Source organism: Ovis aries, chromosome 8 (assembly GCF_016772045.2).
Source record: "Ovis aries strain OAR_USU_Benz2616 breed Rambouillet chromosome 8, ARS-UI_Ramb_v3.0, whole genome shotgun sequence".
Lineage (NCBI taxonomy): Eukaryota > Metazoa > Chordata > Mammalia > Artiodactyla > Bovidae > Ovis > Ovis aries.
The window spans coordinates 53,241,329-53,266,913 of NC_056061.1; the positions used below are offsets into that span (position 1 = coordinate 53,241,329).

General features: G+C 39.0%; 1 protein-coding gene across 3 annotated transcripts in view; it reads right to left on the reverse strand.

The window, feature by feature from the left end:
- THEMIS (thymocyte selection associated) overlaps positions 1 to 25,585 on the reverse strand; it is a 207,191-nt gene that overhangs the window by 60,948 nt on the left and 120,658 nt on the right. The gene's annotated exons all lie outside the window — the stretch shown is intronic.

Here is a 25,585-nt window from a genome sequence, read left to right on the forward strand (position 1 = left end):
TTGTTTGTCTTTTTTTTTTTTTTTTTTTTACTTTACAATACTGTATTGGTTTTGCCATACATCAACATGAATCCACCACGGGTGTACACATGTTCCCAATCCTGAACCCCCCTCCCACCTCCCTCCCCATACCATCTCTCTGGGTTATCCCAGTGTACCAGCCCCAAGCATCCTGTATCCTGCAGGGAACCTAGACTGGTGATTCGTTTGCACTCTCCTCTTTCACTTTCATCAAGAGGCTCTTTAGTTCTTCACTCTCTGCCATAAGGGTGGTGTCATCTGCATATATGAGGTTATTGATATTTCTCCTGCCAATCTTAATTCCAGCTTGCGCTTCCTCCAGCCCGGCATTTCTCATGATGTACTCAGCATAGAAGTCAAATAAGCAGTGTGACAATATACAGCCTTGATGTACTCCTTCCCCAATTTGGAATCAGTCTGTTGTTCCATGTCCAGTTCTAACTGTTGCTTCTTGACCTGCATATAGATTTCTTAGGAGTCAGGTAATTGGTCTGGTGTTCCCATCTTTTTCAGAATTTTCCAGTCTGTTGTGATCCACACAGTCAAAGGCTTTGGCATAGTCAATAAAGCAGAAGTAGATGTTTTTCTGGAACTCTCTTCCTTTTTAGATGATCTAGCAGATGTCGGCAATTTGATCTCTGGTTCCTCTGCCTTTTCTAAATCCAGCTTAAACATCTGGAAGTTCATGTTTCACATATTGCTGAAGCCTGGCTTGGAGAATTTTGAGCAATATTTTACTAGCATGTGAGATGAGTGCAATTGTGCGGTAGTTTGAACATTCTTTGGCATTGCCTTTCTTTGGGATTGGAATGAAAACTGACATTTTCCAGTCCTGTGGCCACTGCTGAGTTTTCCAAATTTGCTGGCATACTGAGCGTGGCACTTTCACAGCATCATCTTTCAGGATTTGAAATAGCTCAACTGGAATTCCATCACCTCCACTAGCTTTGTTCACAGTTCCTAAGGCCCACTTGACTTCACATTCCAGGATGTCTGGCTCTATGTGAGTGATCACACCATCACGGTTATCTGGGTCATGTAGATCTTTTTTGTACAGTTCTTCTGTGTATTCTTGCCACCTCTTCTTAATATCTTCTGCTTCTGTTAGTTCCATCCTTTTTCTGTCCGTTATTATGCCCATCTGTGCATGAAATGTTCCCTTGGTATCTCTAATTTTCTTGAAGAGCTCTCTAGTCTTTCCCGTTCTATTGTTTTCCTCTATTTCTTTGCACTGATCACTGAGGAAGGCTTTTTTATCTCTACTTGCTATTCTTTGGAACTCTGTCTTATATATCTATCGATGAATTATGTATATGTACAACTGATTCACTTTGCTATACAATAGCAAGTAACACAACACTGTAAAGCAACTAAACTCCAATAAAAATTAATTCTAAAAATAAAATAAAATAATGCCCTTGATGAGGATTCAGGACAGACATACTACATGGTGGCTTTACTCAAAGGCAATTAGAACACTGATAATCATACTGTAACTCAGCAGCAGCTTGTGTATTTTCTTACTCTACACATTCCCTAATTTAATTTCTGATAGCTATATTTCCTTACTTCTTATTTACTGCCTCCAGAAGTTGTTCCAACTCTGCTTTACCTGAAGAGATGAATATAAATGTTATTATTTGTTCTGCTCTCTCTCTTTCCTTCCACATTATAATAAAATTAGACCACCCTCAACTCCAGTAGGAGTTTATGCTTCATTTTGTTTTGACATCTCCATTTGTATAGGCCACCATGGGGGAAGCCTCATTAACTTTGTATTTCAAAGCTTCTTGTAAACTACAAGTGTCTTATAAATCTAATCCTGCTGCTGGAGACCCTAGCATTCTCAAGAGATACTCCCTGAGACTTTCAAGAATTTTCAAAGTCAAAAATACTATTATAGTACATAATTTCTTCCTTAAAGATTCAGAAATACAGAGTGAAAAAGAAGGTAAGTGGTTTCTTCTAACTCTTAATGGTCTTACAAACACAAGGCCAAAATCATATATAAAGCTATTTGAGGAATAAGAATTGCTACTCTCTTAGGTCTCTTTACTACTCACCAACATCATCAGTTGGCTCTATTCTGGAAATATATCACAACAAAACTTTTACCATGTCATAAGTGTAGCTGTGTAGATGATGAAGAGGGAACAATAAAAGCCCCAGTTGAGATGTATGGTGAAGCTAACTCCAGCACATTAGCTTCAGAGCATAAGAGATTCAATTTCATTTGTAAACTGCAAACTATTACATATTATTGTGTCTAAATATTGTGTCTAAATAAGACTTACTGGGATGGGAAGGAGTTACAAGCCAAGAAGTAGTAGAGTACAAGAAATCATCTGAGTTCTATGACTCTGCAGCATAAAACAGTCATTTATTGTTGCTGCTGTTCAGTTGCCAAGTCGTGTCCAACTCTGAGACCCCATGGACTGCAGCATTCCAGGCTCCCTGATCCTTCACTATCTCCTAGAGTTTGCTCAAACTCATGTCCCATTGAGTCAGTGATGCCTTCCAACCATCTCATCCTCTGTTGTCCCCTTCTTCTTTTGCTTTCAATCATTCCCAGCATCAGGGTCTTTTCAAATGAGTCAGTTCTTTGCATCAAGTGGTCAAAGTATTGGAACTTCAGCTTCAGCATCAGTCCTTCTAATGAATATTCGGGACTGATTTCTTTTAGAATGGACTGGTTGGATCTCCTTGCAGTCCAAGGGACTCTCAAGAGTCTCCTCCAACACCACAGTTCAAAAGCATCAATTCTTCGTCACTTGCCTTTCCAATGGTCCAACTTTCACATCCCCATACGTGACTACTGGAAAAACCATAGCTTTGACTAGACAGACCTTTGTTGGCAAAGTAATGTCTCTGCTTTTTAATATGCTGTCTAGATTTGTCATAGCTTTTCTTCCAAGAAGCAAGCATCTTTTGTTTCATGGCTGCAGTCACCATGATCTTGGAGCAATGATCTTGGAGCTCAAGAAAACAAAGTCTGTCACTGTTGCCATTTTTTGCCCATCTATTTGCCATGAAGTGATGGGACCAGTTGGCATGATCTTAGTTTTCTGAATGTTAGTTTTAAGCCAGCTTTTTCACTCTCCTCATTCAGTTAATCAAAAGGCTTTTTAGTTTCTCTTCACTTTCTGCTAGAAGGGTGGTGTCATCTGCGTATCTGAGGTTGTTGATATTTCTCCCAGCAATCTTGATTCCAGCCTGTGCTTCATCCAGCCTGGCATTTCTCATTATGTACTCTGCACATTAGCTAAATAAGCAGGGTGATAATACACAGCCTTGACATACTCCTTTCCCGATTTTGAACCAGTTTATTGTTCCATGTCCTAACTGCTGCTTCTTGACCTGCATACAGATTTCTCAGGAAGCATGTAAGGTGGTCTGGTAGTCCCTTCTCTTTAAGAATTTTCCACAGTTTGAATGTTTCTTTTCATGGAAGGAGTGCTTAATTTATAAGTAAAAAATAGTAGCTCTTAATACATAGTTAGTCTCTTTTCTATTCTACTTCCAGAAATCAGAGAATTCCCTTCCTCAGCTAAGTAAAAATGTAAAATTTATTCAATAGGTCCAATACATTCATGATTTTATCAATGATTTATGATAGAATGTCCATAAATGCATCTTCTTTCTGAACTGTGCACACAGATACACAATAGTTTATCTAGTTCTGAGCTTAGCTATTTAATGATTTCTCCATTCATACAGATTATAAGTTGGTAGAGGAATATGATGCTTCTTTTATTTAATTAAAGAAATGTACTTTCAAAGCTAAATAAATATTAACTAACATTATTTGTATTCCAGGGATTCATCTTCCACCCCTTCTAACTAACTTAAATGCCATGCTGTGTTTCAGGATTCGTTAACAACTCTAGGCACATTTCCCTCCATTTGCCTCTGTCAACCCAGCAAGCTGTTTCTTCTGACTTCAAAGTGTAAATGTTTTTGCTTCATCATCAAATTTGTCATTTGTAGTGAGACTTGGCTTACCTAAAAAGGAACTATACTTTCCAATAAAGACAAGAGAATAGGGATACTAATCACCACTTTCTTTTAAAATATGCATGCCTCTTCTCCTTCAAAAAGAAGAAAGACAAGGGGACTTTTCTTTTCTTGAAAGAATAAAGGCTAAATGTGAAAGAGAGCTTCAAACAGTATTAATTACATTTTAAAAATTCAGAATATTATAATTACACAGTACAATTATAAGCTGAATTATTCAGATTAGAATTTTAACTGTCTCAATAATATGATATTTCTGAACGTGATGTTTCTAAACAAAAGTTCCCAGGTTTCTTATCATTTCTACACAGTTACCTAGATAAAGCTCACTGTTGAATGTAGAAGTACCACTTTGGGTTCATTGTATTGTCTTTGCTGTCTGCTACCAGGTTCTAATAGTTTTTGCAGACCTGGTGTTAGTGATTAAATCACTTAGTAGTGATTTAATTTGTTTTAAAATAGTTTACCTTGGTAAGACTATTGTGAATTAATCTTCATAAATAAATACACTTTGAGATATTTCAATGTCAGTAAATCTCTATAAAGGACATTACTCTACCAAATACCAAAGTGACATGGTCCTCAGTTTTCAGTAATTTAACTCAGAATGAAATGCTGTGATTAATAAAGACTTTTCTTTAAAAAATTTTTTTAATCCTATCCCCTAGCATAGGATCAGACTTTGTTGCTTATCATATGGCTAATCTGGAAGAATCTTTTAACCTTAAACAACACAATGTTGAGCTCAATCTAAAATCCAAGTATTACAGTGTTTCAAATATATGCAAGACAACATTCATTTCTTTTTTAATTTTAATTTTTTAAATATACTTTACAATATTGTATTGGTTTTGCCATATATCAACATGAATCCGTCATGGGTGGGGAGGGAGGTGGGAGGGGGGTTCAGGATTGGGACAACATTCATTTCTAATTTACTTTGCAGACCTTTCTTTACCAGGTGGCATTCTAAATTCTGGCCAATTTATGACTCTATAGAGACATGGAAACATTACTTATATAAGAAGAATTATTTGAATTCTTAAAGCTATATTTCAAATGATAAATTTAATGAGGAAAGAAATAAACTAGAATAAAACTAATGCTTTTAAGGATTCCATTAAATTGGGCTAATCATTTAAGTTAACTGTCTTTATTTTAATCAATGATTTAAGATGCTGTTTTAAATTTCATAGTTTATTTTATTATGAATACATTAAAATAAAATTTCTGAAGACTTATGTGCTTGGCAGCATATGAAATATTTTCCTATAATATCTTCTTTGATCTCCCCCAGGAACTTACTAGATTCATTTTACAAGTAAGGAAAGACAAGAACAGAGGTGAAGCAGCACTTTCAGTATTACTCAGTCCATAAACTCAGGCTTTGTGTCTACAGTCAATCATTCTTACTATTCTGGATTACAAAGATTTTATCTATACTCCATTAGATAATGGAACTTAAAAATTACCTTTATATTCCATAGCAATCACTAACCTCACTTTGAAAGTTGGAACTATGAAAGTATTTGATTATTTATGGTTTACCTAAGCCCAATTTAAAACCAAAGACAAGATTCTTTCAAGGTGTACTTTAAATTTTTCCCATTCTTTTTATTTCTGCATAAATACAAAATTACATGCATATCTCTTACCTCATTATTTTTCCCTCCTTTTTCCCCAGGGTCACTGTACTCAGCATAGCTTTCTTCATGTAATAATATATCTTGAGTACTTTTATTTTATAATACATCATAATACATTTATAATTTATAAATCATAATACATTTATAATACATTTATAATCTGTCCCACTCTTAAAATGCAATTTGCAGCAGCAAAGTTGGTCCTAAAGAGTATTGTACTAAGTGAAGTAAGCCAGACAGCGAAAGACAAACATATGATATCGCTTATACATGGAAGCTGAAATGATAGAAACAAACTTATTAACACATACAAAAGAGAAATACATCCACAGACATAGAAAACAAATTTATGGTTACCATAGGGGGAAGGGGGAGAGAGGGATAAATTAAGAGTTTGGGATTAACATATACACACCATCATATATAAAATAGATTATCAAAAAGGAATTTATAGCACAAAGAACTATACTCAAAGTTTTGTAATACCCTATAAGGGAAAAGAATCTGAAAAAATAGACACATACATATGTAAAAGTAATCACTTTGTTGTATACCTAAAAGTAACACAACATTGTAAATCAGCTATACACTGGAGAAAAAAAATGTAAAAATTTTTTAAATAAATAAATAAAATGCATTACGGATATTCTTATATTATAGAATCTCTCCTATTAACATATTTATATTGCTTCCATATGCTCATTATTTGAAACAATGCGACAATGGTTATGCTTTTGAACGCACATATGGAGGCATTTTCTAGGTCACATAATGTTAACTGGAAATGCCAGGTCAAAAATATTCATACAGGATATAATGGAACCTGTTAGCTCAAACTTTTTGATTATCTTATCACTTTTCTTTTCCCCTAGTGAATTCAAATATCTTATTTTAAAATTTGTATATTTGTGATTTTTAGTGAGATTAAGCAGTGTTTCACTTATTTCATGTCATCTGGATTTCTATAAATTTTCTATTCATGTCATCAGCCCACTTTTCAGAGAGAGTGTTCACCTGTTCACCAGGGATTTTTAAGGAAAAGTCCTTATATTTGAACTAAAAAAAAGTTTCTTCATAATTGAATTGTCTAAAGATTAAGCTTTAGAGGTTATCCTCTGGAAAAAACTTGGATGTTATGGTTCATTTCTGTAAAACCAGAATCATTCATATATTTTCTTGTTCCTATAATTCCATTCTTCTCTTTAGTAAGAGAACTTGCCAGCAGATTCTAATGTTATGGCTTTTTCCTGGAAATAAGAGCAATAACTTTTAAATCTAATGTTATTATGATGTTTACACTCTCAGAGAAGTCTAAAAATGTAAAAAGTTCTACTGAATAATTCAGAAGTCCAACCTTTTCATTTAGTTGTGGCTCAATTAAGGGAGGAGGTTGGAAAATACTCCATAACTAAGAAATTCTTATTTTATAAAAATAAAATTTGTATATTAGAATTCTACTGGCTCTGCCAGTCATGAGCTCTTAGCATAAAAATGAAGTTATGCTAAATCAAGATGATAGAACTAGATACATTCCAGAGTTCAATGTCTGTGTGTGTATAAAGATACACTGGTTCAAACTAAACACAAAAATTCTCTAAGTTACTTTTCTCATGGTTTTGAGGATGAAAAATGATTAAGAATCTAGAGGTAATCCCAAGATTTTGCTGATAAGAGAATAAAACTTTGGCCTGAAATGCAGTTCCTTTGGGAGTAAGGCAATGAATGTAGCTTCTTGTAATGGTCTCATATAATCAACCAATGTAGAAACACTGAGACCTATCAAAATATTTTTGAAGTACCAGCTTATTAAAGAATCACTATTTCTGATTAACACACATGCTCCAAATATATTTCAGCATGACTAGTATGCCAAGTTCTAAGCTAGAAACTTTCAAAAGAAAAATTTATATTTTTAGAACATGTTTGAGTCTCTTTATCCTATTTTCCAAAATTAAAATGAAGACACTATTAAAAATACTCAGCAATTTCTTTAAAGTTATTTTGTGTATTTAAAAAAATTATGTTTTCCTAGGACTAATGATCAGATACAAATCTAAACTTCCACTAAAGGATTTTAAAAGATTTTTTTAATGACAACAGGAAAATTAAGAATATTTTCATCGCATATGTGGCATCTGGTATCTTCTTTACTGCCAAATCTATAAATGGCTTAACTTTCATTTAACTTTGGAAAAAAAAAAACTTTAGAAAGAAGCTAAGCAACCAAAAGTATAGTAATTAATGCAACAACAACTATACAAAACTCTAATATTAGTGGCTATGTAACTATATGTCAGAGAAAAAGAGTTAGTTCAGTTCAGTTCAGTCATTCAGTCGTGTCTGACACTATGCGACCCCATGAATCGCAGCACGCCAGGACTCCCTGTCCATCACCAACTCCTGGAGTTCACTCAGACTCACGTCCATCGAGTCCGTGATGCCATCCAGCCATCTCATCCTCAGTCGTCCCCTTCTCCTCCTGCCCCCAATCCCTCCCAGCATCAGAGTCTTTTCAAATGAGTCAACTCTTCGCATGAGGTGGCCAAAGTACTGGAGTTTCAGCTTCAGCATCATTCCTTCCAAAGAAATCCCAGGGCTGATCTTCTTCAGAATGGACTGGTTGGATCTCCTTGCAGTCCAAGAGACTCACAAGAGTCTTCTCCAGTACCAGAGTTCAAAAGCATCAATTCTTCGACGCTCAGCCTTCTTCACAGTCCAACTCTCACATCCATACATGACCACAGGAAAAACCATAGCCTTGACTAGACGGACCTTTGTTGGCAAAGTAATGTCTCTGCTTTTGAATATGCTATCTAGGTTGGTCATAACTTTTCTTCCAAGGAGTAAGCGTCTTTTAATTTCATGACTGCAGTCACCATCTGCAGTGATTTTGGAATCCCCAAAAATTAAGTCTGCCACTGTTTCCACTGCTTCCCCATCTATTTGCCATGAAGTGATGGGACTGGATGCCATGATCTTTGTTTTCTGAATGTTGAGCTTTAAGCCAACTTTTTTGCTCTCTACTTTCACTTTCATCAAGAGGCTTTTTAGTTCCCCTTCACTTTCTGCCTTAAGGGTGGTGTCATCTGCGTATCTGAGGTTATTGATATTTCTCCCAGCAATCTTGATTCCAGCTTGTGTTTCTTCCAGTCCAGCGTTTCTCATGATGTTCTCTGCATATAAGTTAAATAAGCAGGGTGACAATATACAGCCTTGATGTACTCCTTTTTTCCTATTTGAAACCAGTCTGTTGTTAACCTTAACTCAATTTCAAAGTGAGGAAATCATAATTAGGCAATTCATTCATTTTTATTCTATATACTCAATTTTTAGTGACTTATGAGTGTCTCAGCTACCTATCAATGAACTACAAATCACCCCCAAATTTAGTGGTTTAAAACAACACCATCTTATTATCTCCACAACTGTGTGAATCAACTAAGTTCAGCTCTATATAATGTCATCTGGGTCTACAGCATCCAAGATGGTGCACTGTGTGTCTGACACTTTAGTGGAAAATGCCAGGTTCTGCTGGGATGCCATGATGATTTGAGTATCCCAATGGGCTCTTCAATAAGAGTCAATTTTTGTACATGGCAGCTCAGGGCTCTCTTAGAATGCAAAGTAGAACCTACCAAGAAGTCTTCAGATTTAGACCAAGAACTGGCTCAGTGACACATATACTACATTAAGTTGGAAGACCAGGAGGTGTGGTTCATTGGGCGCTATCTAGCTAAACAACTCCAGAGTATTGCTGTCTTGGCATTTATTTGGTTAAGCCAAGCACCCTGAAGACCTTAAACTAATACGAGCCCTTCATGTAAGAGTGTGTTCTAGATGACAGCCTGCAGAGTCACAAGTAAACATAAGTTCCTAATATGACTTCCCCAAAAGCCCTTGTGACAAAATATCCTTTGTCTCCCAGGGTCTTCCCTTTACCCACTCCACAGAGCTTACTAAATCCTCTTTTATGATCTGAATTGATCAATCCAGGCTTAGGTCAGGAACCCTAAAGTACCCCATTGGGATGTCAATAAAGGCATGTGCCCCTATTCCTCCCAGCTCTCTGTTGCATCCTTGACTTGGCTATGTTGATGCCCCATGCTTGTCACATACTTTCTCCAGGACCTGTGAGTACTCAATTTTCAGTCTTAATTCTCTTGCAGTCTTCTCCTGAACCTCAGCTCGCTGACAAACTATGACTCTACCTAACAAATGTTTATTTAAACATACTTGTCATCTCCAAAAGTTTCCTTGGGACTCTCTGTTTTTGTTGTTTTGTGATAAGACCACTTAACATGTTATCTATCCTCTTAAGATATTTTTGAAGTGAACAATACTTCATTGTTAACTATAGGCATTATATAGTACATTAATTTCAAGATTACTCATCTGGTTTAATATTTACCCATAGAACAACTCCACTCCACATATTCCCCTCCCCTTATCACTGGGTAACTACTATTCTATTATGTATATCTCTATATTTAACTATTTTAGATACCTCATAAGAGGAATCAAGAGTATTTGTCTTTTTTTGACTGACTTATTCCACTTTTTATAATGTATTCAAGGACCATCCATATTTTCACAAGTTCATGGATTTCCTTTATTTTAAGGTTGAATAATATTTCACTGTATGAATATTTTATATCTTCTTTATCCATTCATCTGTCAATGGATGTTTGCATTGTTTCCACATCCTGGTTATTAAGAACAATACTGCAACAAAAATGGGAATGCAGATATCTCTGTGACATCCTGATTTCATTTTCTTTGGATACCTACACAAAACTGCTGGATCATATGATACTTTTAAATTTTTTGAGGAAACTCCATAATTTTTCCATAACAGCTATATTTTACATTCTCACTATGGTGTACAAGGGCTCCAATGTCTCCATAACTTCAAATATGTAATACTTTTCCTTTTTCATAATAGTCACCCTAAAAAGGTGATGATATTTCATTGTAATTTTGATTGGCATTTTCATGATGATTATTGATGTGAGCACCTTTTCATGTATCAATTGACCATTGGTATGTCTTCTGTGGAACAATGTTTACTCAAGTCCTTCATTCATTTTTAAAATCAAGGTTTTTTTGGTTTTTTTTTTTTTTTTTTTTTTTTTTTTACTATTGAGTTGTAGTTCTTTATATATTTTGGAAATTAAGCTCTTATCTATATATAGCTTGCAAATATTTTCTCCCATTCCATAAGGTGCCTTTTTATTATGTAGAAAGTTTTCCTTGCTGTGCAGCTACTTTTTAGTTTAATGTAGTCTCACTTTTTTATGTATCTATTTTTGCTTTTGTTGCCTTTGGCATTGTATCCAAGAAATCATTGCCAAGACTAATGTCAAGAAGCTTTTCCTCCATTCTTTCTTTTAGGAGTTTCAGATCTTATATGTCACTCTTTAATCCAGTTTGAGTTAATTTTTATGTATGGTATAAGGTTTTGTTGTGGTTTAGTCGCTAACACATCTGACTCTATTTAATTTTTGCATGTAGATATGCAGTTTTCCCAGCACTGTGTGTTGAAGAGTAGGCAATCTTGCCTTCTTTCCAGATCTCAGAGAAAAAGTTTTTAGTTTTCACCACTGAGTATGTTAGCTATGGGTTTTTCATATATGGTCTTTTTTGTGTTAATTGACTATACTTAATTTTCTAAGAATTTTGTCATAAAAGGGTCTTGAATATTGCCAATGCTTTTTCTGAAACACTTGAGATTATTATATAATTTTTGCTCCTTCATTTTCCTATGTCACATTGATTGACTGGCATGTGTTGACCCGTTCTGGTATTCCAGGGATAAATCTGACTTGGTCATGGCACATGATCCTTTTTAAAAAGTGCTGTTGAATTTGTTGTGCTAATATTTTGCTGAGGCTTTTGGCATCCATGTTCATCAGGGCTATTTGCTTGAAGTTTACTTTTCTTGTGGTGTCTTTCTCTGGCATTGGTATCATGGTAATACTGGCCTCATAAAATGAGTTTGGAGGTGTTCCTTTTCTGATTTGTTAGAGGACTTTAAGAAAGACTAGTATGAATATTTCTTTAAGTATTTGGTAAAACATCTACTTCTGCTTTATTGACTATGCCAAAGCCTTTGACTGTGTGGATCACAATAAACTGTGGAAAATTCTTAAAGAGATAAGAATACCAGACCACCTGACCTGCCTCTTGAGAAATCTGTATGCAGGTCAAGAAGCAACAGTTAGAACTGAACATGGAACAACAGACTGGTTCCAAATCAGGAAGGGAGTATGTCAAGGCTATATATTGTTACCCTGCTTATTTAACTTACCTGCAGAGTACACCATAAGAAATGCTGGACTGGATGAAGCACAAGCTGGAATCAAGATTGCTGGGAGAAATATCAACAACCTCAGATATGCAGATAACACCACCCTTATGGCAGAAAGTGAAGAAGAACTAAAAAGCCTCTCAATGAAAGTGAAAGAGAAGAGTGAAAAAGCTGGCTTAAAACTGAACATTCAGAAACTACGATCATGACATCTGGTCCCATCACTTCATGGCAAATGAATGGGGAAATAGTGGAAACAGTGGCTGACTCTATTTTCTTGGGCTCCAAAATCACTGCAGATGGTGATTGCAGCTATGAAATTCAAAGATGTTTTCTCCTTGGAAGAAAAGTTATGACCAACCTAGACAGCTTATTAAAAAGCAGAGATATTACTCCGCCAACAATGGTCCATCTAGTCAAGGCTATGGTTTTTCCAGTGGTCATGTATGGATGTGAGAGTTGGACAGTGAAGAAAGCTGAGTACCAAAGAACTGATGCTTTTGAACTGTGGTGTTGGAGAAAACTCTTGAGAGTCCCTTGGACAGCAAAGAGATCCAACCAGTCCATCTTAAAGGAAATCAGTCCTGAATATCCAATATTCATTGGAAGGACTGATTTTGAAGCTGAAACTCCAATACTTTGGCCACCTGATATGAAGGGCTGACTTGCTGAAAAGACCCTGATTCTGGGAAAGATTGAAGGTGGGAGGAGAAGGGAACAACAGAGGATGAGATGGCTGGATGGCATCACCAACTTAATGGACATGAGTTTAAGTAAGCTCTGGAAGTTGGTGATGGACAGGGAGGCCTGGCGTGCTGCAGTCCATGGGGTCACAAAGAGTCGGACACAACTGAGCAACTGGACTGAACTGAACTGAAATTCACCGGCGATGTTATCCTTAGTTAGTACTTGCTTTTTTTTTTTTGTAGGGAGGTTTTTGATTAATGCAATCTCCCTGTTATTTAGCTGCTCAGGCTTTCTATTTCTTTTGAATCAGTGTTAGTAGGTTGCATGTTTCTAGCAATTTATCCATTTCCTATAAGTTGTCCAACTTGCTAGCTCACAATTGTTCACAATTTTCCCTTATGACTTTTATTCAGTGCCATTATTTGTAATATCTTCCCTTTTAATTCTGATTTTATTTGCATCATCACTGATTTATTCCTAGTCTAGCTAAGAGTTCATCAATTTTGTTTTCTTTTCAATAATTCTTGTTTTTATTGCTTTTTGTATTATTTTCCAATTATCTAATTAATTTCTGCTCTAATCTTCATTACTTCTTTCTTTGTGCTAATTGTGGCTTAGTTGGTCATTTTTATATTTCTTGAGGTATAAAATTGAATGGTTTATTTGAGATCTTCCTTGTTTGAGATCTACCTTGTATAGGTGTTTTTAGACTTCCTTCTTAGTATAGTTTTTGCTGTATCTCATTTTGGTGTGCTTTCGTTTTTGTCTGTCTAAGATATTTCTTAATTTCTCTTTTTATTTATTCTTTGACCCCAAAATTGCTCCAGTGTTTTCTTTATTTTCTATTTATTCATGAGATTTTCCAATTTTCTTTTGCTATTGATTTCTAGTTAATTTCCATTGTGATCTGAAAATATAATTGAGATCATTTCACTCTTCTTGAATTTCTTAAGACTTACTTTATAACCTGACGTGTGATCTTAGATGTTCCATATGCACTTGAAAAGAATGTGCAGACAGCTTGCTGTTGGGTAGAAAGTTCCGTGTATGTCTGCTGGGTTTGTTTGGTATTTAATGTTGTTCAGGTCTTGTTTCCTTAGTGACTTGCTGTCTGAGTATCCATTATTTAAAATGGATTATTTAAGTCTCCTATTATCTTTTTATTGCTGTCTATTGCTACCCTCAGATCTGCCAATGTTTGCTTTACATATTTAAGTGCTTTGCTATTTGGTGTATGTATATTTGTAATTGTTTTATCTTCCTGTTTAATGGATCTTTTTATTATTATGTAATGATCTTCTTGATCTGCTACAGCAATTTTTACTTAATGTCTAATTTTGTGATATATAAGTTCAGATAAATATATCTGTGTGATATAAGTATTTATCACAGACAGTAAAGAATTTGCCTGCAATGCAGGAGACCTGGGTTTGATTCCTGGGTTGGGAAGATCCCCTGGAGGAGGGCTTGGAAACCCATTCCAATATTCTTGCCTGGAGAATCCCCATTGACAGAGGAGCCTGGCAGACTATAGCCCATGGATGTGGGGCCCCAAGTGGAGAAACCTCTATGAGCATAAGAGCAACATGCTAAGCTTGGGCTTAAAGAAAACACACGCATTGCAGTTAGAAGCTAAGATGGTGCCTGCAGGAAGGAGTGAAGGCGTGGTCTATTTGATTGGCCCTCTTGATTTCCGTGCTCGTGGACAATGTGTGATCATCATAGACCCCTGTCATGATGTAAGCGCATGGTAATCTGACCTTTAACTTGATTGGTAGAACTATGGAAAGTCCCTTGCAAAACCCCCCCTGCTTGCCTTTATAAACCAAGAGCTTACGACAATAAAGCGGAACCGCTCAGATAGAACCCCTGTCGCATCTGATTGTCTCTCGCTCTCCGGGGGGCTGGGTTGGCGGACAGCAGGCTCTCCTCTCCTCGGGACCCCTTGGCCTTGCTGAGGGAAGTTCCATGGCCTCTCTCTTTTTGCAGCGTGCCCCCCACAAAAACTGGCGCCCAACGTGGGGCACAAAGCAGAACAACTGAGGGTGTGACACCGTGTGGCTTTGAAAGAAGAAGCGATGAGCAGCCACTAAACGGGCCCCAGCGCGGCATTTCCCTGAAGAGAAACGACACCCAAGGTAAAGACGGACTTCAAGGTGAGTCCCCCTTATAGGGGAATTGGCAAAAACCCTCTTTGCTCATTTTCCTTCTCCTTCTCTTTTCTGATTTATTCTTAGTTTCTTTTTTCAGGAGTTTCAGTGAACAGGCGAATGGTTGTGGAGGCAATTGACAAGTCCCGGCTAGGGCCACTCTCTGGCGGACTTTGAAGGCCCCACAACGGGTAAGCCTCAGTAGCTAGAGCCCAATCGGGTGAAACTCTCCTTCAAACATTCTGAACTGAGGACTTGGCCTAGAATCTTCCCTGAGGGCACGGGTCAGGCACTTAAAGGCCATTAGGGCGCCTGCCACTTAAAGACTCCGGTGACAGGATAAGGGGGTCACGGAATGAGCTAGAGACCCTTAGGGTGCCCGCCCCCAGCAAGAAAACTTCCATGCAACAGCGTAGGCACGTAAATAGTTCCAAAAGCATACCACAAATCCAACTTCCTGGCCGCCACCACTCCCGGTAGGATATTTGGTGGCTGTCCTCAGTGACTCTTCTCTCTATTCTCCCTTGGCAGCATGGGAAATAACATCGGCAAGTCTGATGAGCCTGCACTCAAGGCACTGAGATATATGTTCAAAAGCAGGGGACTTGAGATTTCCGACGCTCAGGCCATCAAGGTCTGGGGGACCATAGTACAGTTGGCCCCCTGGGTTGCTTCAGCCAATTTGTGCTCTTGGGACACTTGGGATGGAGTGCAAACCCTTGCTAGGCAGCAAGAGGTTCGATACGGTGAGGAGCCCCCCTTAGGGTTCTATTTGACCATTTCGGCCCTCAAGCTCTGCTTTTCACAGAGCGAGGAGCATGCCACTGATATGGGTGCCCCCAATTCAAAGTCAGAAAAACAATGGGAAAATCTGGCAAGGAACGAGTCATGTCGGACCAGAATATAGCAAAAGAGACTGCAGGGAAAAGACTCTAGAGCGAATAGTGGGCCACGGGAGCCTTTCGGGGATGATAAAGGGACAGAAGAGAATAGAGACCCCCCTGATGCCTCGGGACCAGGAGCCCAGGGGAGAAATCTGTACCCCTCCCTGCCTCCCCCGTTTGAGGAAGTTTCAGGAGCACCTTGGGTGGGAGAGACAATGAAGTCACCTTGGAAAGGGAGAACCTATCCTGGGGACCCTTGGGGATCCCCGCTGCCCTTTACCTGCCCAACTCAAGCCTTTCCTGTTAATATTAACCCAGGAGGGAACAGGCCAGCCGCCTGGTACCCCTGGGAGGCCAATGATCTAAAAGAGCTCAAAAAGGCAGTAGCGGAAGATGGCCCAAACTCCCTGTGGGCGGAGACTATTCTCCAGGGCCTGGCTCATCAACCTTGTACGACCCAAGACTGGAAGATGCTATGGAAGGCAGTGCTCCCTAGCAGCACCTATATCAAATGGTGTGCCTTTTTCAAAGAAGTATGTCATGCTCAGGCGGAAAGAAATCAAGCTGCCAACCCTGCTATCCCTGTGACTTTCGGGATGTTGTCAGGGACGGCAGATCAATGGAGCATGGGGCCTCAACAGGCCACCATCCCTGCTTCTTATACAGATCAGGTACGGGCCACATGCTTGGCCGCCTGGAAGAAGCTTGCAGAGGGCCCCAGTGAGCCTCCCATATCGGGTATTACTCAAAAAAATAATGAAGACCTCTCCACCTTCATAGATCGGATGGAAAAGAGCATACAGAGAAAATTCCCTCCGGGGCCCCTGAGAGATCAATTTGTTAAGCTATTAGTCTGGGAAGGGATGAACTCAGACCATAAGTTGGCTTGCGCAGGACAGAAGGACCGCTCTATGGAGCGATGGATTATAGCCACCAAAGACGTGAGGACACAGAGCCATCAGACCCACTCTATTTCGACTGCCCTTCAGGCCCAGACTGAAGCCCTTACCGAGGCAATGACCAAGGTCCTCTCCGCTATGACGACCTCTGGGGGGACCACATCCAAGGGACCCTTAGTCCCCCCAAAATCAGGTCGATGCTTTGGCTGTGGACAAGAGGGACACTTTAAGAAGGAGTGCCCTCAAGGCGGGGGAAGACCTACTTGTCGGAGACCCCCCACTACTCCATGCCCGAGATGTAGGAAGGGATATCACTGGAAGGCAGAGTGCAAATCTAAGTTTGATAAAGACAGCAAGCCTTTAAACTAGATGAGGGGCAACCCCAGCCCCATCACCCCAAGGGGGACCTCATTTCTTGCCAGATCATATTGGAAAGCTCCTTCAGAAACCCTTTCCCGGATGCGGCTCGCTCTGACCCCCTACAAGGCTAATGGGGATCAATAAGGCCAAAGAGCCCCCCAGAGCCAAATGGACTGTGCCTATTGTGTCCAGATTAAGGCCTAAAATGGATATTACCATAGGAGGAAAGAGATTTCAATGTCTGATCAACACGGGAGCTGATCAGACCGTCCTCAGAGCAGAGGAGGTCCCACCTAGCTGGAAATTGCTCCCTGGGCCTCAAATATTGGGCATTGGGGGGAACACTCGATCTAAAGAGACTACTGAATGGCTCCCCTGGAAAGATGTTGATGGTTCTACAGGAGAGGTTTGGCCCCTGATAGCTTCTGGATTGAATGTAAATTTGCTTGGTCAAGATATTTTGGGACAGGCAGATGTATATATTACTACTGATTATAAGGGCTCTTATGATGACCTCCTCGATGAGGAGGAATATCAACAACATTTTAAACATTCTCCCATACCAAACTATAGGGGAGATCCTGAATTTGATAAACTTTGCAAGGGAGAGCCCCTAACCCGATGGAAGGTGCCCCCCCCCAATCCTAAGGGCCACTGCCCCCCCAGGTCCCTCCTATACAATGGAAACCCAGACCTCCAATATGGGTGGAGCAGTGGCCTCTTCCATCCACTAAGCTACAAGCCCTTAGAGAAATAATCTCTGAACAACTAAATTTGGGACATATCCGCCCTTCCACTAGCCCTTGGAATACCCCAATATTTGTAATTAAAAAATCCTCGGGAAAATGGAGGATGTTACAAGATCTTAGAAAGATCAATGAGAGAATGATCATCCAAGGGACACCCCTAAGGGGGTTACCCTGGATACCAGCTATTCCTAGTAATTTATGTCTTATGGTAATAGATATCAAAGACTGTTTCTTTTCTATACCTCTACAACCCGAAGATTGTGAAAAGTTTGCCTTTTCGGTACCCTCCACTAATTTTGAGGGGCCTGATGGGTGTTTTCAATGGACAGTTTTACCACAGGGAATGGCAAACAGCCCTGCCTATTGTCAAAACTATGTGAAAGATCTTCTCCAACCAGTTAGAGATTTGACATACATTAAATTATATGTTTATATGGATGATATCATCTTGGGTGCCCCGACTGCTAAACGCTGACAGAAGCATATAAAATCTTACAAAAGGGTCTATCAGAAAGGAGACTCCATACATCCTCTGATAAGGTTGTCCCGCCTTTTAAGATTCTTGGGTCTCAGCTGTCCCTAGAAGGTGTGAGCCCCCTAAAACCTCGGCTATACATCCAAGACTCTTACTCCCTGACTGACCTACAACGAGTCTTGGGAGAACTCAATTGGCTACGACCCTGGATCCCTGTTTTGACAGGCCAACTCTTGCCCCTCTTTGATCTATTAAAAGATAGACAGCCCAATGATGAGATAACCCTTCTACCTCCCCACAAGAAGATCTTTCAAGACATTCAAAGGGCCCTCAATGAGGCCCAGCTTGCCAAATATATTCCTGAAGAGAGTTTGCAATTGTTGGTCCTGCCTAATCCGTCCTTACTTATGGCAGCCTTGGTCCAAGAGGGAAAGCCTTTACAATGGGTGCACATCTCCTTGGGAGGAACTCCCCGAGTTTATACTTGTCTAGATCAAATGGCTGACATAATACAGAGGGGAAGAGATATCGTGGTCCGATGCTATGCGTGTGAACCCGATAAGATTGTTATCCCATATAGACTATCAGATTTTGAATTGATTCAAAGAAACAATAGGAGAATAGCCTTAGCCCTGGAGGGGTACCTAGGCATCCTTGACTGTCATTATGGGCCACACAAATGGGTTACTTCTTTTGGCCGCCTAGATTGGAGGGTGCCTCAACTATTTCTCTTTAAGCCTATACCAAATGCCCTCAATGTTTTTACTGATGGAGGAAAGAGTGGTGCAGCAGTCATCGTGTTCTGGCCACCACAACAGTCACAACAGGCAAATCAACATATACAAAAATATTTTGAGCCTTGTGAGGGGTCCGCACAGTTTAAAGAATTATTTGCTGTTGTCATGGCGCTCACAAATGTCCCTGAGCCGATAAACCTGTTTTCTGACAGTCTTTATGTAGTAAACTTGCTTCCAGGATAGCTAAATTCTCACATACGGCTAGATAGCAATCCTATCACACCCCTCATGGTACAAGCCTGTACCCTGTTACTTGAACGGGTTAACCCCATTTATATACACCATCTTGGGGTCATCAAAATTTACCTGGATTGCTTTCAATGGGAAATTCCTTGGCCGATAGAGCGGCCTCCCTTACAATCCAAGCTTGTAATTTACAAGATGCTTATGATCTTCACGATCTTACTCACATAAACTGGAAAGGGCTACATAAAAGGTTCCTACAGACCCCTATTAGAGAATTAAAGAAAATTATACATACTTGTAAATCCTGTCTTCCTTATTTATAAGTACCACCTTTACAGCCCCCAGGAGTAAACCCTTGAGGGTTGAAACCCAATGTGCTGTGACAAACTGATGTAACCCATTACTCCCCTTTTGGAAAACTTAAGTATGTCTTTGTGTCCATTGACACTTACTCTCATGCCTGCTGGGCCACTGCCCACACAGGAGAAAAAGCAAAACATGTTCAAAGCCATTTTTTACAATGTTTTGTGACATAGGGCCTTTCAGCCAGAGCTTACAAAAATTCTTTCAGCAATGGCACGTTCGTCACAACACTGGAATCCCACATAACCCCCAGGGACAAGCCATAATTGGGCGACACCATCAAAATTTAAAGACTCAATTACAAAAACAAAAAGGGGGAATAAGCCCTCACCAGCAACTTGGAATGGCACTCTTTACTCTAAAAATTTTACATTTTTCAAAAAATGAACTGATACCATGTTTTCAAAAATATTGGTCTAACCAAGAAATAAAACCTGAAATACAAGTGAGATGGAAAGACCCCATCACTGGCCAATGGAGGGGGCCCGATCCACTCCTTACAATGGGGAGAGGATTCGGATGCGTATTCCCTATTGGGGACCCCAGCCCTATATGGGTACCAGAAAAAAACCTTAAATTTAAATCACAGGATAGAGATCAAATCTCAAAATCTGACACAGATTAAAAGAGACACTCACATATTGAGCCCAAGAACAAAAAGTTCCTGAGGCGATCTTTTCTTTCCTTTCAGATCATTGATGCGGCGAACCTGGTGGACACTGCTTCTGGTGATCGTTGGATTACTCATCCTCTCCTTGCTGACCTTCATCATTGCCATGGCTGTGCAACAGTTTTTAGAATCTTTGAAGCCTGGGTTTAACGACACACAAGGCCATCAACCATGAGGGTACAACAGTGTCAGCATCCGTGCTGGGAATTCAACAAGCTCAGACCATCGAGGTTGTAAACAACATATCCACTGCCTCTGCTCAAGGATTTCAAACCAGCTCACACCAACTCGAACACCTGAGATCCGCCATAATGGGACTCCAACAACAGCTTGATCTCCACGCCAGAGCGATCGAGACGTTGAGTGTTCTGGCGCGCATAGACTGCGATGTGAGATACCACAGCTTTTGTCTGACAGCCTTTCCAGTGTCAAATGAGACTCTAAACCATGTAAAAAACCTATCACTAAGAATGAAAATGTGGGACAGAGAGTTTTGGGTGGGACAAGAGATGTTAACCCATATTATCAAACAACTAAACGTGTCCAAAATAAATCAAATTGTACCCCAGACATTTTGGGAACAAGCAAAAAGGGGAGCAACAGATTTATGGGACTGGATACAAAGTCCATTCATCTGGTTTAAAAATACCTTTTATCTGATTGTCTTTGTTGTTTTGCTTGTTGTGGTGTTAAAGGTAAAAACCCTCACAATCCGTAATAGACGCTTGCAACAAAAAATAGTTATGCCTGCCCAAGTCATGGAGGAAGAGCCCCACGTTGGGCGCCAGTGTTTGCGGGGGGCGCGCCACAAAAAGAGAGAGGCTGTGGAACTTCCCTCAGCAAGGCCGAGGGGTCCCAAAGAGAGGTGAGCCTGCTGTCCGCCAACCCAGCCCCCCGGAGAGCGTCAGATGCGACAGGGGTTCTATCTGAGCGGTTCCGCTTTATTGTCGTAAGCTCTTGGTTTATAAAGGCAAGCAGGGGGGGGTTTGCGAGGGACTTTCCATAGTTCTACCAATCAAGTTAAAGGTCAGATTACCATGTGTTTACATCATGACAGGGGTCTATGGTGATCACGCGTTGTCCACGAGCACAGAAATCAAAAGGGCCAATCAAAAATTTTGACAAACAGTATAGACCATGCCTTCACTCCTTCCTGCAGGCGCCATCTTAGCTTCTAACCGCAATGCGTGTGTTTTCTTTAAACCCAAGCTTAGCATGTTACTCTTATGCCCATAGAGGTTTCTCCACTTGGGGCCCCACACATGGGGTCACAAAAAATCAGACACAACTGAGTGACTAAGCACAGCACAGATATAAGTACAGTCACTTCTGCTCTCTTTGGTTCCAGTTTGTGTGGAGTATCTTTTTCCAACCCTTTATTTTCAATGTGATCCTTTGATGTCTGTAAGGTTGCTTGTTTTCATAGATACTGTGTTTTGCAAGGCTACTAGTTTTTAAGTCTACTACAGAGGTTAGGAGGCTTCCCTAGAGGCTCAGACTAAGGAAAGCTCAGGTGGCTGAGCCATGGTGGCTCAGATTCAGGTAAATCTGCCTTCAATATGGGAGACCAGGATTTGATCCCTGAGTTGGGAAGATACCCTGGAAAAGGGAATAGAAAACTATTCCAGAATTCTTGCCTGGAGTATTGCATGGACAGAGGAGCCAGGCAAACTACAGTCCATGGGGTCACAAAGAATAGGACATGTCTGAGTCACCAACATATACACACACAGAGGTGAGAAGACAGAAAAGAGACTAAAGCTAGTTTGGGATGAGTTTTTGGTAATAACAACTGAAAAAGTCTAATTGTCATAGGGCTTACCTATGAAAGCATTTTCTTTCCCAAACATCTGATAGCAAAGGCAGTCACACTATCAACATATATATAAAATATTCATTGTATACATGAAAAGATTATATGAAGTTAAGTAAAAATGCTGAATCTTAAGAAATAAGGTTTTTTTCAGAATAATTAGAAGGTTTTATGTGAAGTATATTTATCTCTCTTAGATCTAATTTGATGTCATCTTTAATATATAAAATATTCAAAATTATAATATTGAAATATATTAATTGAGTTTTAAAGAAGAACAGCTGGTAAACCAACATAGGCATCTTTGCTTGCTTATTCAAAAATCAGAACCTTGAGAACACTAACTAAAAATATAAATCCCCAAAGAAAACCTGAAGTGAATATTTACATGAATATTATGCTCAATATATTTATAAAAGAGAGAAAAAATAATGATTTTTTCATACCTAATTATTATTTTTAAATATTCCAACTTATCCATTTTGATTATGTACTAATTCCATTCACTGAAAGGCTCAAGCTTGCTGACATTTAAGGCACTGAAATAGCCTCATCTTCTAACATCCACTCACCTTTGGGAGAAGATATCTTAAGGAAGCATCTTTGCTTGTTATTAAAATTTAAAATATTTCATAAAAATTTAATGACTTTGTAACTCTAGGTACCTCATAAAATATTATAAATTTTACAGTTTCTTCCTGAGACAGTCCTTTCAAAAAGTGCAATTTTGTAAACGCATTTTAAAAAGTACATTAAAAAATGTAACAGGCTTATTTTTCTGAAGTAACAAAAGTACCCTGTTTTAGTGTGATTTTTTTCAGCCTACATACTTGAACAGTAAGTATAAGCATAATATCTCCAACAGGTTGGCCATCTGGCATTGTTTCAAAAAGCTTTAGGGAATACTCAATGTAATGGAATATAAAACATTACCAACTGCTGTGATCTGAAACTTTGTATAACATAATCTACAAATCCATCTACCCAGATAAGTGAATTCAGAAAAAATAAAATGTGACTTACATTGTAAATATAAAACTAATTTTTTTAAAGATAAGTTTGTTAATATCTGAGCTTACATATTTGAAATGAATGTAAATGATCACATTGGCCAGCGTTTATTGGGTGTTATGTGCCAGGTACCATCCTCAGTGATTTTCCTCAATGGACTTGTCTAATACTCACAACTTTTCTGAGGTATGTTATTATCCTTGTTTCACAAATGTGAAAACTGAGAAGAAGGATGTTAATTAAGTTTCCCAAGATGAACAGTTATTAATTGTGGACTAAGGACCTCCAAAATAGCAATGAACACTGGCAAAAATCATCAAAATCAACTTTCTAAAAACTCCAGAGATTAAATATTTGCAAGAATCTGAGATGTTTTATTCAAGAAAAATGACTGAATCTTGATGAGGACAGTGTGTTTTGTAGGGTCTTACTTGCTTTAGTCCTATTCTCTCTCTTGAAAACCAGCAACCTTGCAATTACAGTAGCTGTGAAAACCAGTAACTCTGTAGCTATCAGAGAGGCATGCAGGGTTTTTAGTGCCTGAAAAAATTAAAAATAGAACTACATATGATCCATCAATACCACTTTTAGGTATTTATCCAGAAGAATTGAAATCAAGATCTCAAAGTGACATACGCACTCTCATATCCATTTTAACACTATTCATAATAGTCAAGAGGCAAAAACAAGCTAAATGTCCATTGATAGATAAGTGGATAAGGACAATACAGTATATACATACAGTGTAGTACTGTTCAGCCTTTAAAAAAAAGGAAATCCAATGAAATGTGACAACATGGATAGACCTGAAAGACGTTATGCTTAGGGAAATGTTAGGCACAAGGACATAATCCTCATTGTTCTATGTTTATGAAGTATCTGAAGTAATCAAATTGATAGAGTCTAAGAGTGGAATGTGGTTGCTAGTAGAAGGATGGGAAAATGGGAATAACTAATCAATGGACATAAATTTCAGTTAAGCGAGATTAATAAGTTCTAGAGACTGCTATATGATATAGCACCTATGGTCAACAATATTGTATTATACACTTCAGTTTAGTTCAGTTCAGTCATTCAGTCATGTCCAACTCTTTATGACCCCATGGACTGCAGAATGCCAGGCCTCCCTGTCCATCACCAACTCCCAGAGTTTACTCAAACTCATGTCCATTGAGTCAGTGATGCCATCCAACCATCTCATCCTCTGTCATCCCCTTCTCCTCCCACCTTCAATCCTTCCCACCATCAGGGTCTTTTCAGCAAGTCAGCCCTTCATATCAGGTGGTCAAAGTAGTGGAGTTTCAGCTTCAGCATCAGTCCTTCCAATGAACATTCAGGACTGATTTCCTCTAGGATGGACGGGTTGGATCTCCTTGCAGTCCAAGGGACTCTCAAGAGTTTTCTCCAACACCACAGTTCAAAAGCATTAACCCTTTGGTACTCAGCTTTCTTTATAGTCCAACTCTCACGTCTATACATGACTACTGGAAAACCATAGCCTTGACTAGATGAACCTTTACTGACAAAGTAATGTCTCTGCTTTTTACTATGCTGTCTAGGTTGGTCGTAACGTTTCTTCCAAGGAGTAAGTGTCTTTTAGTTTCCTGGCTGCAGTCAACATCTGCAGTGATTTGGAGCCCCAAAATATAAAGTCTGCCACTGTTTCCACTGTTTCCCCATCTACTTCCCATGAAGTGATGGGACCAGATGCCATGATCTTGGGTTTCTGAATGTTGAGCTTTAAGCCAACTTTTTCACTCTCCTCTCTCACTTTCATCAAGAGGCTCTTAGTTCTTCTTCACTTTCTGCCATAAGGGTAGTGTCATCTGCATATCTGAGGTATTGATATTTCTCCCAGAAGTCTTGATTCTAGCTTGTGCTTCATTCAGCCCAGCGTTTCTCATGATGTACTCTGCATATAAGTTAAACAAGCATGGTGACAATACACAGCCTTGATGTACTCCTTTTCCTATTTGGAACCAATCTGTTGTTCCATGTCCAGTTCTAACTGTTGCCTCTTGACCTACATACAGATTTCTCAAGAGGCAGGTCAGGTGGTCTGGTATTCCCATCTCTTTCAGAATTTTCCACAGTTTATTGTGATCCACACAAAGATACATTTAAAATATGTTAACAGGCTAGCTTTCTTGTTAAGCGTTCTTTACACAATAAAACAATTGTTTTGAAAAGAAATAGCCTCATTTTTGAGCATTGACACTGTTACATCAATCTGGCAGCTCCCTGAAAAGCTCCTTTAGTTGGATTTGCCATTCCTTGACCTGACTCCACGCACTTTCTGGGAATAGTCCTATATTTAGGCCATTTATTGAAAATCATTCAGCAATTACTCATCACATCTTCCTAAAGCTGTGATACCAGCTGTGGAAATCAAAATATAAAATATCAGGTTATCCCTTTCATATTCTAAATCTCCTAACTTTTTTGTTTCATTTACCTCTGCCTTTCTCCATCACCCTTGCTTGCATGCAGAGACACAGGTGCACATCTGCATGCGTGCACATACCATACACACATACACAAATGTATACCACA